The 12952-nt window shown below is 41.8% G+C and overlaps 1 protein-coding gene across 1 annotated transcript in view; it reads right to left on the bottom strand.

Moving 5' to 3' along the window:
- The window catches only part of SMS (spermine synthase), a 43624-nt gene that overhangs the window by 30007 nt on the left and 665 nt on the right, over positions 1-12952 (bottom strand). The window lies entirely within an intron of this gene.

Below are 12952 nucleotides of genomic sequence, written 5' to 3'. Positions count from 1 at the left end.
TGTATCACAATCCACACAAGTCTTTACTCACATAATGACTTTTAAAATCACTTAACCCACAAACAGCAATCCCAAAAAAATCCCACAGCACTGACAAGAAACCTCAAAAAATGTTAAGCTGTAATACTGGATAACTAGAAAGGCATTGAAGACTAACCTATTCACTCTACCCTTACACAAGCATCCTTTTTTCTAACATCAGCCCAGAGCAAGTCACCAGTTGAAATATTCATGACATTATGGAAAAGATCTCTCAGAAGAGCACACAAAAACTCACTTGGAAATAACCAATGTTACTATAGTAAAACTATCTTCAAAAGCAAGCAGATATTTTGTCTATAAATGTATTTCTTCAGTCAGAATGGGCTAAGTTCAGAAGTCTCAAGTTTCCTGTACAGTTTTGTGGGAGTTTTGTTACCCACAACTAATGAACAATTTAGTTTCTTTAAGTAAGTGTCACAAACAAGTTGCAAGTTTTGCCCAGTTATATTGGAGTTGACAAGGTGAATTAGTAGAGGATGCTCCTAAAACTGCAGAACAGGAACAAAACTGGAAAGAAACACACCAGTGTCAGTGGGGAGACCTAACAAAACATTAATCTACAGGCTGTCCCTGTAAGGCAAATAGCATCACTTCTAGTCCACAAAACACAGAAGGAAGCCACTATGGTCACGCAATATGGCAATAGTGTATCCAGGATTCAGTATCTCTACCGGAGACAGGCACAGCACAGAAGCACAGTTAACAATCAAAGGCTTCAGCAGAGACACAATCTTTCCCACTGTGACTTTCTTAAAGACTTACTCCCAAGGTACTTATTTTGTTCTACCCCACTCCCAAAATGGACATGCACTGGAAACCAGTAAATATAGCCTGCAGATATAATCAGCAATAGTTTCCAGGATAAAAAGGAGTTGTACAAGCTACAAAGAACTGGAAAAAAAAAAACCATACCAGATAAATCAAACTTCATTAATCATCTCTATCCAACTGCACAGCAGGCTAAGCTAAAAATCTGATTGCTTGAAACTTACGTTGGTCCATCTATAAACCCCAGACTTGAATTACCCCTGAATGTTTCAGCCAGACAGACTGAAGTAACTGATACAGTATTTACTTTTCTTCAAACAAAGTCAAGAGCAAGCCAATTCTCCAGTAGGCCAGGGATATTTAATAAAAGTTGGAAGTCTTTGCTTATTGCTCATACTACCTGATCTCAATGCATGTTCTGAGATTTATTTTTCACCTTCTACATCTCACTCATTAACTCCATGTTGCAAACTAAAGGCAAATAAAACCAACAAAACTAAATTCTTTTAGACCACAGTGAATTATTTAACTCTCCTTCTTAGTCAGGAGCACCACTGATGAAACACCACAGTCCACTACCACCATGAAACTTCTTTCTTCCCCTATCTTCCTGTAATAATCTGCATCATCTGTGCCAGTAAGATTTTAGACTTCTAATCCAGTGTCAGGTTCTACCATGGCACAGGCAATAATTAAGGCTCAGAGTGCATAGCCTGTCTGCCCAGTAACCATGGCTACAGCAGTAATAAGTGGGCAAGCAATCAAACCAACATGTTTTTCAGACATCAAAAGAATAGATAAATGGGGCCATAACTATGAGCCACCATTCTTAAACTGGTTCTAACCTCTGCAGCCTTGCACTGGGAAGGGAACTTTGCAATGCTCACTTTAAATTTGCAGCTTCTGGCAGGCACCAGCCCTTTCTGGGAAAGGTAAGAGCAGCTGCTCCAATGCCCGTACACTGACGAAGAATTTCGGTCACCTCGGACACGTGGTCCCCACTTCCTCAGTAGCATTTGCTTCCTTGCCTAACTCCTTTACCTTCTCCATTGTTTTCAGAAAAATTGCCCATTTCCATCCTTTACTTCTTAAGTCACTCCCACAAAAACATTAAAGAACTCTCTTTACTAATGCATCCCATACCCTCCCAGGGCCAAGAGTAAAATGACATGGAAACCAGGTTGAACTGGTGTCCAACCAACTCCCAAAGTACTTTGCTTCTGCAGCTGCTGCAGGAGAGCAGCAAGATGGTGAACAGACTGAAAGAACTGAAGTACTCATACCACATTTAGCCTGTTTTCAATAGCTTTAAGGAATCCTGCTAGGTGCAGGTTGGCAGATACTGCTGGACAAATCATCACTGATATTTTTCTGCTCCATGAACATACCAACCCCTCACATACCGCTCATCACTCAGCTGCAGAGTTCTTTGCTAAGAACCCAGGCAGCAGCTTGATTAAGCTCTCCCTCTTATGCTATTAACTTCAGGAAATTAAAACAACATGCTCTTTCAACAGGTAGCCTTTGAGTTATACCACACAAGATTTGCCTTGGAGGGCTAATTAATTCTCCCATGTTGGAGGTTCCTTTATAAAATGTCTGAGGCATAAGCAGGTGCTTGAAGGCATCAGGAAGTTTCAGCAATCTCAGGATCTCACTCAAATCCACTTGTCACCACCTCACTCCAAGCTCAGATATGCTCTTATCAAGCGCTGATAAGCAAATAGGACAATAGTGATTAAAACATTAGGAACACCTTTGAATCTACATCTAAATGTTTATTCAACTAGTCATTACTTTTTTTGGGTTATTCAGGAACAAAAGAAACAAACTCTGGGTACTAAGTATAAAATACTGGTTTAGGTATTTGATAATTATTTGCCAGAAGGAATGAAAAATGCCCGGAGTTTCAACTTTAGACAACAGGAACAAAAACCACTATGTACAGGATCAGAAATACGTGTATTTTTCAGGAGAGTTAAGGCTCAGTTTAGCCAGAATGTTTTTGAAACCCAGCACACCTGAAGACTCACAGCAGTTGCAGACATTCCTCTGAATCTGAGCAGCAAAGCAGTCAGTACTTGACAGTGATGTGCAAACATGAGAGTCCAGAGTCACCATAAGCATCAAGTCTGGCTTCATGCACAACACTGGCTAGTTCCAGCCTGATACTTGAGCTCAGTGTTGGAGTCATCTGCAACTGAGCCAGAATATCTCTAAAAATATTCTGGCTTAAGACTTCTTCATGCTCTATGATTAAAAAAATTTCAGTAAGCTATGGGAACACATTTTTTATTTGAAAATATTCAACCCATTTCCAACTTCAAACTTTTCTTATCCTAATTATCAATCACTTCTTCTAACACGTGAGAATATAGCGTAACCAAAACAATAGAACACAAAGCACTTATATATGATTCTGCATCTGATTAATTTTTCCTTGGTAGCTAAATATTCAGTAGAGAAAGGTGAAGAAAACAAATTAAGTGGTTCATTAAGTATACATTCAAGAGTTAGCACATGTTAAGAATCAAGATGCACAATATGCTAATTGTAAACAGGAACCTGATTTGCTGGCATATTGTTTCAATTTCAGAGCTGTTTAGGTTGTTTCAATGTAATAAATCCTCGTGCTTTGCAAGTCTGATATCCTTGCACACAGGCACTCTACCTACCTATCAACTCCAATCCTTCAAAAATCTTACAGGAAAAGCAAACGCAGAGACAGGGATGGAGGGTGTTGGAGTCCAGGACATCCCCTTGGATGGCCTGGGACCCGAGGAAAGGAGTTTGAGCCCTGGACAGGGGCGTGTGGAGACGGTCGAGGGGGCTCAGAGACCTTGGCACAGAGCCCAGAAAGACACCGGGTTTGATTGTAATCCATGGGAAAAGCTTTCAACATTGCAGAAGTAATTACAAACTTCCAGGATGTGAAAATTGTAGTTTAGCACAGTAGATGATGTAGAATTTAATAGTTTTAGAATTTTTAGAATAGAAGTAAATGGGGACAAGATGGTGGAATTTGGGTGGTACCTTATGTACTTCTTCTTCCTCGTCCTCCATTTTTTGGGGCGGTGATGGCACAAAGTAGTTAGAGTGGATTGGACCGAAGTAGAATGTCACTTCTGGTGTGGGCACTGGGCATTGGCACAAAATAGTAAATAACTAGTACATAATTATCTGTATAAATGTTAGGGGACATCCCATCTGTGGGGCAGTCACCTCGTGTCCCAGATGCTGTCCAGACCTCAGCTGGGAGCAGAGAAAATTTTGAGATACCAAATAATAAACAACACGAGAAACCTGAAAACAAACCTTGAGGACTCTGCTTTTTACACGGACGCGACTTGGGGCTTTTTAGAGGGCCAAGGACTTTAAACCACCTAAAGCTCGGGTGAGGAAACCCCCCCGACAGGAGGGCACCACATACAAGCAATGAAGGGAACACAACTGACAGAAGAGACTAATTTCTAGGCAGCTGAGGTCCAGGGGCAGCTCAAGAAGAGCAGCAGAAGGGGGTGCCCTCAACCTGCTACAGCTGCACACCCAACTGCCTTGGCACTGGGCCTGCCACAGTCAAACTGGTGCCCCCTCCCCACAACTTCTTACTGGAAACTGTGTCCTCAGGCTAGAAGGTGTAGAGGGAATCTCTCATTCACAGATTAATCCAAGGCATTTTTCCAATGCCATTATTATATCTCAATCTTAACCATGAAAATACTGCAGAATTAAGAGGTGTGCAGCGGAAATGTTTAGTGAGCAAATTTTTCATAAACTTTAAAAATCCAGAGCCAAGGAGAAGCTTCAGGCACCCATGTATTTTCCATGTTCTAGATTTCCTTTAGCACTCGGAAGACAAAAAATGAAAAAAGCTAAAAGTCACTACAGTTTATGGAAAGTCAACAGCTGCCTCCTCCTCCTAGGTCCCCCTTTCCACTGTACATGAGAGGATAGGTAATACAGTAAGTACATAATAATTTGCAGATAACTTGCTATCACTTAGTCATCAACTCCTGCACAGCTGTCATTTTCTTAGAACTAGAAAATTTAAAAATTGTACTTCTTTTGTCCTAGCTAAAACAATCTGCCTGCATGGAAAATGAGTGAGAAGAGCACACTGGTGTTTTAAACAAGAGTGTCTAGAGAAGTTTTGACAGCAGTATCACAGGCCCAACTAAAGTCAAAATGCCAACAAACACCTACACTGAGCCTTATCCTCCAACAACAAAATAACCCCACAGTACAGCACCCCCTCCGAGCATACTCCAAGAGCCCTGCTTTCATAACTGCCCAGAACAAAGCAGGTAGCTTTCTCCTCACATGTTAATGGATGTAAATGAACTGCTAGCTTTAGCAACATAGACTTTCTGGGCATTAAGTTTCAAAGTCTCCCATCAGAACACACACACACAGGAAAAATCCTCTGTTTTGCCCTTGCCAGCTCTGCAAAAGAAGAAAACAGTAGGAAGCAGAAAATTATACTAAAATTACTCCTTTCAACCCATTTGCACCCACGAGGACCATCCTGATTATGTTGACCTAGACAGAGAAGTCAACAAATCATGTATGGCATGAGGCTTAAGGGGGCAGCAGGTGGTAACAGTCACCTACTACTCATTCATCCACGAGAAAACAGATCATCAAGTCTCCTAATGCACTCCCTCTATTGCACTATGTATTACACAAGGTTAAGAGTAGAATGCTCCTTCTTCCAAAGGTTTCCACAGAACAACTCCCACACTCCTATTTTTAAGGATTTCCAGCTACATACTGAATACAGGCAAATCCAGCTATGCTGTGTCTGGCACTTGCATGAGATCACCACGACCAGTGGGAGTCACTCTGTGCATCCAAGTGTCCTCTCACAAACTGTGGGTAGAACAACCATGATCAGAATGAGCTCTCAAAGTGTAACAATACCCACCTACAAAAAGGAGAATCCAACTCTCTCTCCTCTCCTGCACTATTACCACCTTTGTGCTAGCTCCTTAATCACTTTCAAGGGAGAATTCCACAGAAGATCTCAAGTTTTCAGAAATACAGGTCTATGAGATCCATCCACTTCCATAATGGAACAAATACACTAAAAAAAAAGTTACTCCTTCACCCTTCCTCTATTTTATTTGCTGTATTAGGGCAATGAAAAATCTAAATTACTGCACAAATACAGGGTGCCTCTGCTTGTGGATTCATCGGTATCTGAAGGCTCACTACCAATGGTTCCTGCAGCACAGTATATTAAGGAAAATTAAAAAGAATCTACCACAGAGACCTGTGAGAGGGGTTTTCCCTTGTTAGCTTTTGGCAAAATTTTAGAAGACCATCACTGATGCTCGAAGCATCAACCTAATAGTGATTGAAAATCACTATTAGAGTCTCCCCTATTCATTCTAAGAGCTACAAATTTTTTCTTCCTCTATTTTTAATTAAATATATACTTCAAAAGTATTTTCCTATAGCTGGCACCTAATTGCAGTTAGTAATGATACCTACTACAGTTAACTTTTTAAACACCCATCTTCTGGAAATGTGCATAACAGATCACAAAGCAATTCTCTGGTAACTCCAAAGAAAACTCAAAACCTCCACTTGAGGCCTCCTCTTGAGCCTTAGTACCAACAAATGTAGTTTCAATGCCTTAAACTTCATTTGTCTCCCAGTAACACACAACTGAAGTCCACCAACTGGCACACTAAGACAGTTCACATTTTAAACCTTGGCATCTGTTGAAATACCTGCAGCCCTTCCACACAAAAAAGCTGTAGAGAAGAAAACACATTTGGTGTAACAGAACTTCTTCAGCAAGTCCAAATAATATCAGCTCTTCTGGTCACTAAAATGGCATCTTTCAAGTCACCTGACCATCTCCTAGAAAAATATTAAGCATAGTACTTGTCCTATATACTGTCCACTCCTTTCAAGGATTTTGGTAATTAAGAGGCATAGTCACAGAAAAGTATCTGAAATAGCAAACACTGATGTGTCAAAAACAGTCTTTATTTCCTGCAAGAATCTGCTCTATAGCTTTAAACCAGAGCCTCACAAAAACCATCTCCCAGACTGTTAGCCTCCACCTTTGCAGGTGACAGTTCCTTCATGTCTGAGCAAGCAGCCATCGAGAACTAGACATCATACTGGAGAATCAGATAATTATATTTTCAGAGTTCCAATCATAAAACATTTTAATCTTCAAAACTAGAAACCAACAAAAGCAAGGAATGAGTTCAAAACAGGCCTTACTGCTAAAAATGGAAAGCTATTAATACCTGTATTAACACCTCCTGACAAGCCCCACTTGTTCTCTGACACTCAGCAGGCCAGTTCTCGGTCCAGGCCTGCCAGAACTAGACCGGGGAGACCTGCAGGGCTCAGCTCACAACAGCCCAGACAAAGGCACAGGCTGAGCCCACACTGCTCATGGAGGCTGCTAAGGAAACACAACCCAAACAGACCCATTCCTCAACGGCAGTTGCAAACACACCTTTAGCCAAGGCTGGCAACACAGTGGCAAGCTCCAAAGGCATTTGAGTCTTGTTTAATTCTTATTTACATGGTCTTCACATACAGATCATAGCTAAGGAATCAGCAAATTTTGTTCACATGCCATAAATCAATAAGGCAAGGAGATAAGCTTATCATCTGCATGTTATCATTGCAATCAGATGTTTCAGCAGTTCAGACAATCCAGTGCTTGACAGAACCAGTCAAATTTAGCTACAAGGATCAGAGATACCATTCCCTCAAGAAGCTCAAATATACTTAAATGTGTTTTTACAGCTAACTGCAGCCAGCTCCAACCACAAAAGCAAAAGCTGTCTCACAGGAACAAACAAAGCCCTAGTACATCAGGCAACAAAAGTACCCACCAGAGAACATCAAATTAAAAGTAATTCTCTACATAGGTAAGTGCAAATCTTTTATTGATTCGTTTTATCCATAATCTTAGGCTTCAGCTAATACTGAACTTGATACCTTCTTGCTCCTTCCTACACAAGATTGACTTGCTTGAGAAAGAAACCACAAGCTTTCAAGAAAAATATCAAGTTTTCAAAGCCAGCCATCTCCTGCATTCTCTACTATTTCCACACTTACTATGGGATGAACAATGACTCAACATCTAGAGCTGCTGATTATCTGCTAAATAAACCAAACCAGCACCAGTTCCAAACTGTCTTCATAATAGCAAGACATAGTTCAAAACACATGAGACAGAATTCATGCAGCATTTTTCCAGGTAGAAATTAGGGTAGAGATTTCAGAAATGGCAGCAGGAAAGAGCCAATACAGCACCCCACCCCACTCCCAACATTTAGCTCTCTCAAACACTCCTCTTCCTGGGAGATTATCCTTTCATAAAGCCATTTTCTTAATAAGTTCTTAAAGTAAGGAAACACAACAAAAAAGCTTGTCAAGTCTTTTCCCCCTTCAAAAGTTTAGATCAGCACAGCCAAAAAAAAGCACATTGAACTTTAGTACTGCTCCATGAAGAACATTAAGACTTCCAATCCAAACAAAAACAAGAATTAAATTATTTTAACCGCATTCAGTTCAAATATTTAACAATTTTATAGCCTAAGTAAAAATTTCAATACTGAAAGAATATTTAGGAGTAACTCAGAACATCTGATAGTTAAGATTTTCCTCCCTGAAGCATCAGAATTGAGCAGTGGAACCAACCCTACAGACAGGAAGAAAGCTACTGACAGAGGATGCTCAGCCCACAAAAGGTCATTCCCTTCTATTGCCTTGAAAACATTAATTTGAGGAAAACCAGATCATCTGCACACATATGTTCACTTAACATTTTTCTTACAAATTTAAGTATTGTCCTAACTGCATTCATTCCAACCTCAGCAGTCCTGGAGTGTGTAATTCATCTGAGAGCTTCCTAAGCATTTGTTTTAGTAACTGTGCCAGCTCAGGTAATCATTGCTCTCCTCCACCAGCTCACTCACCAGTGCCCTGGCCCTGAGTATTATGGGCACAACTGTTAGTGCCACTGTACCATGAACTATTTATAATCCCCCCAGCAATAATCTCAAACAGCAAACATGGAGAAATTCAAACTGATTTCCAACTAATTTGCCTTTCAAAGCAACTTTCTGAAGCAAAGAACCCAAATCTCACAAGGGTCTCCATATTATCACTCTTCTCACCCTTCGAGAAACCTGAAGAACATTAATCACTTCAATACTCAACAACCAAAAAGACTAAGTTTAGTTGACCCACTAATGCATGCATGGAAAAACTCCCACAGGCAAAAAGATTTACAACATACAGTAAAACCTAAAATCAACTGTACAGGCATAAGGCATAAATATCTACATACTTTCATAATAAAGTCCTCAAAGTTACTTGAGGAGTCTCAGATTCAGCTCTTCTGACTAACAAAAAGACAACTAAAGCTTTCAATGCCCCAGTTAAAGAAGGCCAGCAAACAGTGTCCATTTTTGTAAATGTTAAAGTAGTCTTTCTGTATTTTAGGATAGGGAACACTAAGTTGTTTGCCTGCTAAAGTTGTCTGTTTATCTCCAGAGTCACAGATAAGCAAAATATTTCTGTTGAAAGGGCTGAGCTCTAGAGTTGCTAATTTAATCAGCTCTTGAGAAGACCATTGCTGAAAGTCAGGCTATGCTATCCAGCTATCTAAGTTTCACTCCTGCTTATATTTAACTGACTATTATTATTCTTAAAAAACTAATGAGCACCTAATTAGAGGAAATAGATTTAAGGACAGGCAAAATGGTCCTTTTTTTTTTACTAGTATACAGATTTTTGTAGTACATGAAAAAATTTATTGAGAAGTTTGAATAAATTAGCAGCTTTTGGCAGAAGTACATAGCTTTAATCATCTCGTGCAATCCCATTCCCAAGGCAGTACTGTGTTCCCCCATCTCAGACCAATACAAGAGGACCTGTTACCTCTAACTCCCCAGCCCCATGTTTTCATTGACATTGCAGGCATCTCCAACAACCTTATGGAACAGTTGACTGTAACACTAAGAAACAGCTACATAAGAGTTATCATTTTCAAAATCCTTGCTGAGTACATCTGAGTCCTGAAAAATGTACATGACAAGCTCCACAGCACAATACTCCAAGGCAACTGGACTGCCTGAAGAAACCGGGCTGCTATTGAAAGGTTTTGCAACATGCCAAGCAAGTCAGCCAGCAAGAACAACCCACCAGAACCCACACTACTCGGCTGCACAAGCAGTTGTCAATAGCTGCACAAGTATTAACACATGACAAAATCCCATCCGCCTCATCCAGAGCTCTGTCCTGTGGATCTTTTCCTGGCCAGCAACAAAGACAGCCTCCGTACCTTACTCACAGAGAATCTCAATAAGGACAAGTCTTACATCCCCAAGAACTATTAACATCTCAGCCTTTATAATCATCTTCAGTCTTGATGGTAGACAACTACAACGCTGTCTTTGGATAGCTGCTGTGTTAAAAGTGATTATTTCACTCATGTATAATGACTCAGACCAAGCATACTCTTAAAAAACCCCCACCATTACCACATACAGTTACTGCAAGATGCATTGCAATAAAACAAACTACTGTACAATCGTCCTACAAAATACAGATGCCATTAATCTGGACTTCTGTAAAGCCTTTAACACAATCCCTCACAACATCAATCTTTCTAAACTGGCAAGAACTGGACTCAGGGGGTGAACTGTTTAGTGCACAAGAAAGTGGCTGGATGGTCATGGTCAGTGGCTCAGAGTTCCCGTGGACATCAGTAACAAGAGGTGCCCCTCAGGGGTCCATACTGGGACCAGTTATTTAATATCTTCATTAACGACACAGACAAAGGGATCAGTTGCAGATGGCACCAAGCTGAGTGATGTGGTTGCCACACCTGAAGGATGGGATGCCATCCAAGGGGATCTGGATAAGCTTGAAAAGTGGCTCATAAGGTTTAACAAGTGCAAGGGGCTGCACCCAGGTCTGGGAAACTCCTTGTATCAACAAAGTCTGGGGATGAACAGGTCAAGAGTAGCCTGCCTAGAAGGCCTTGGGGGTGCTGGTGGGTGAGAGGCTGGACATGACTCAGCATCAGGAAAACTGGGCTGCATCCAAAGTACAGAGGGTAGAAGGGTAAGGAAGGGGATTCTATCCCTCTGCTCTGGTGAGCCCCACTGCAGTGCTACCTCCAGCTCTGGGGTCCCAGCACAGGAGGGACATGGACCTGTTAGAGCAGGTCCAGAGGAGGCCGCCAAGATGATGAGAGAGATGGAGAATCTCTTCTACAAGGAAAGGCTGAGAGAATTAGGACTGTTCAGCTGGGAAAAGAGAAGGCTTTAAAGTGACCTAATCACAGCTTTCCAGTACCTGAAGTGAACTTAAAAGAAAGCCGGAGAGAGACTGTTTCAAAAGAGCCTGGAGTAACAAGGGGGAACAGCTTAAAATTGAAAGAAAGCAGGGTTTGGTTAGATGTTAGCAAAAAAACTCTTTAATGTGAGGGTGATGAAACATTGAGAGAGACTGCCCAGAGGAGCTGTGGCTACCACATCCCTAAAAGTGTTCAAGGCCAGGCTGGATGGAGTTCAGTGCAACTTGACCTAGCCCAAGGTGTAGCTGCCCATGGCAGGGAGGTTGGAAGAAGAGAACCCTAAAGGTCCCTTTTAACCCAGCTGTGATAAGTTGGCAACTTTTGTTAGATTAATTAAAAAAATACACATTTGTCAAAAACAAAGACACATTTAATATTTTGAGGAACAAGGAGTGTGCATTTACTAAGTTTACAGATTCTGCCTTCTCCAGGATGAAGGATGCAATAGCTTTAGCTGAGACCTAGAAACAACATGCTATCCTCACAAGATCGGAGGATCCAAAAGACATTTAATTTTACTAAATGCCATTTCATGGCACTCCAGACCACTCAGAAGTCTAACTGCTCACCTTAGCTGACAATCTATGGTTAAGCTAACAGGTTTAATTCCTGTAACACAAACTACACATGCACACTCACCAATTTTTTCTATTTAGATGACTCTTTGGACCATAAATAGTAGATGAGAGGGAAAAGTCCACATAAAAAGTACAAATCAACTACTGAGCTGTCACAGCTGAAAAAGTTCTTTATGTCTCACTGAAGATGTCTGCTCTGCTGAGACAAACATAAGAAGGGAAAAATGCTTCTTCCTTCCTTTGTCCTACACAGTGACACTTCTACAGCGGGTCCATCAACCCATCCCTGATTAGGTACATCCATCTTGGTCAGAGAAAGATGCAGACATTGTTCTCAAAAGTAAAGGCAAAGGGAAAAGCTTACCTAAAATCAAAGTAATAGTTAAGATCCTTACCACATTCTCTAATTATAAAAGTATTGTTTTTTATACCATACAGGAGCTAACACAGCTATGGCATATTGTCAAGATGCCTACTTTATTCCTGGCAATTTTGACCCTTCTGCAGAAGCCAGTCATTGTTGTAACTCTCGAACGCATGAGAGTTCAGGGAACTACAGAAGCAAAGAGGTCACTGTGGGGGCTGGTTGGTTTTTATGAACACTAGTCTAGCTTACCAATTCTGCTCATTCTAGATTAGTCAAGCACAAGGTGCAAAGAAAACAGCAGGACTATTTCGCTTGCCTTCAGGTCACCATTAGAGTGGCAAACCTGGCCTGAAAAAAACTCAGTGTAAAAGGGAAATGGAAAGACTTTCGCTGTGAAAACCAGAGTACACAAGCCTAAAGCACACTCTTCGCGAACAACCGCAGTAACACCTTCCCCTCCCTGCCCCCAGCTCTCTGAAGCGCACATGCAGCAATGCCACAAAGGGTACAGCTCGCAGGAAAGCCCCTGTGGTCAGGAACCTCCTTCTCAAACCAAGCTTTTAACACATTTTGTCTGCAGATGCAGAGAACTGCCTTCAGACCAGACCAGGAAGGAGAAGGGGGCTCGACACAGGAGGCCAGGCGGGCCCCGGGGCGGGTGCCGGCAGCGGGAAGGCCACAGCGAGCCCGCGGCCTGGCGCGGCACTCAGCGAGGCGCTTTGGCGCCCACGGCGGCTCCCCCCTTCCCCCACCAAACCTTCCCACCCAGCTCGGCCGCCGGGAAATGTGGCTGTCGCCGCAGCTCCCGGCTGTCCCCTGCAGACACCCGCGGGGTCAGGCCCCGCCACAGCC

The sequence above is a fragment of the Sylvia atricapilla genome, chromosome 2 (assembly GCF_009819655.1).
Source record: "Sylvia atricapilla isolate bSylAtr1 chromosome 2, bSylAtr1.pri, whole genome shotgun sequence".
NCBI classification, from domain to species: Eukaryota; Metazoa; Chordata; class Aves; order Passeriformes; family Sylviidae; genus Sylvia; species Sylvia atricapilla.
Note: the sequence above shows the minus strand (reverse complement) of the source record. Positions and strands in the feature narration are given on the sequence as shown.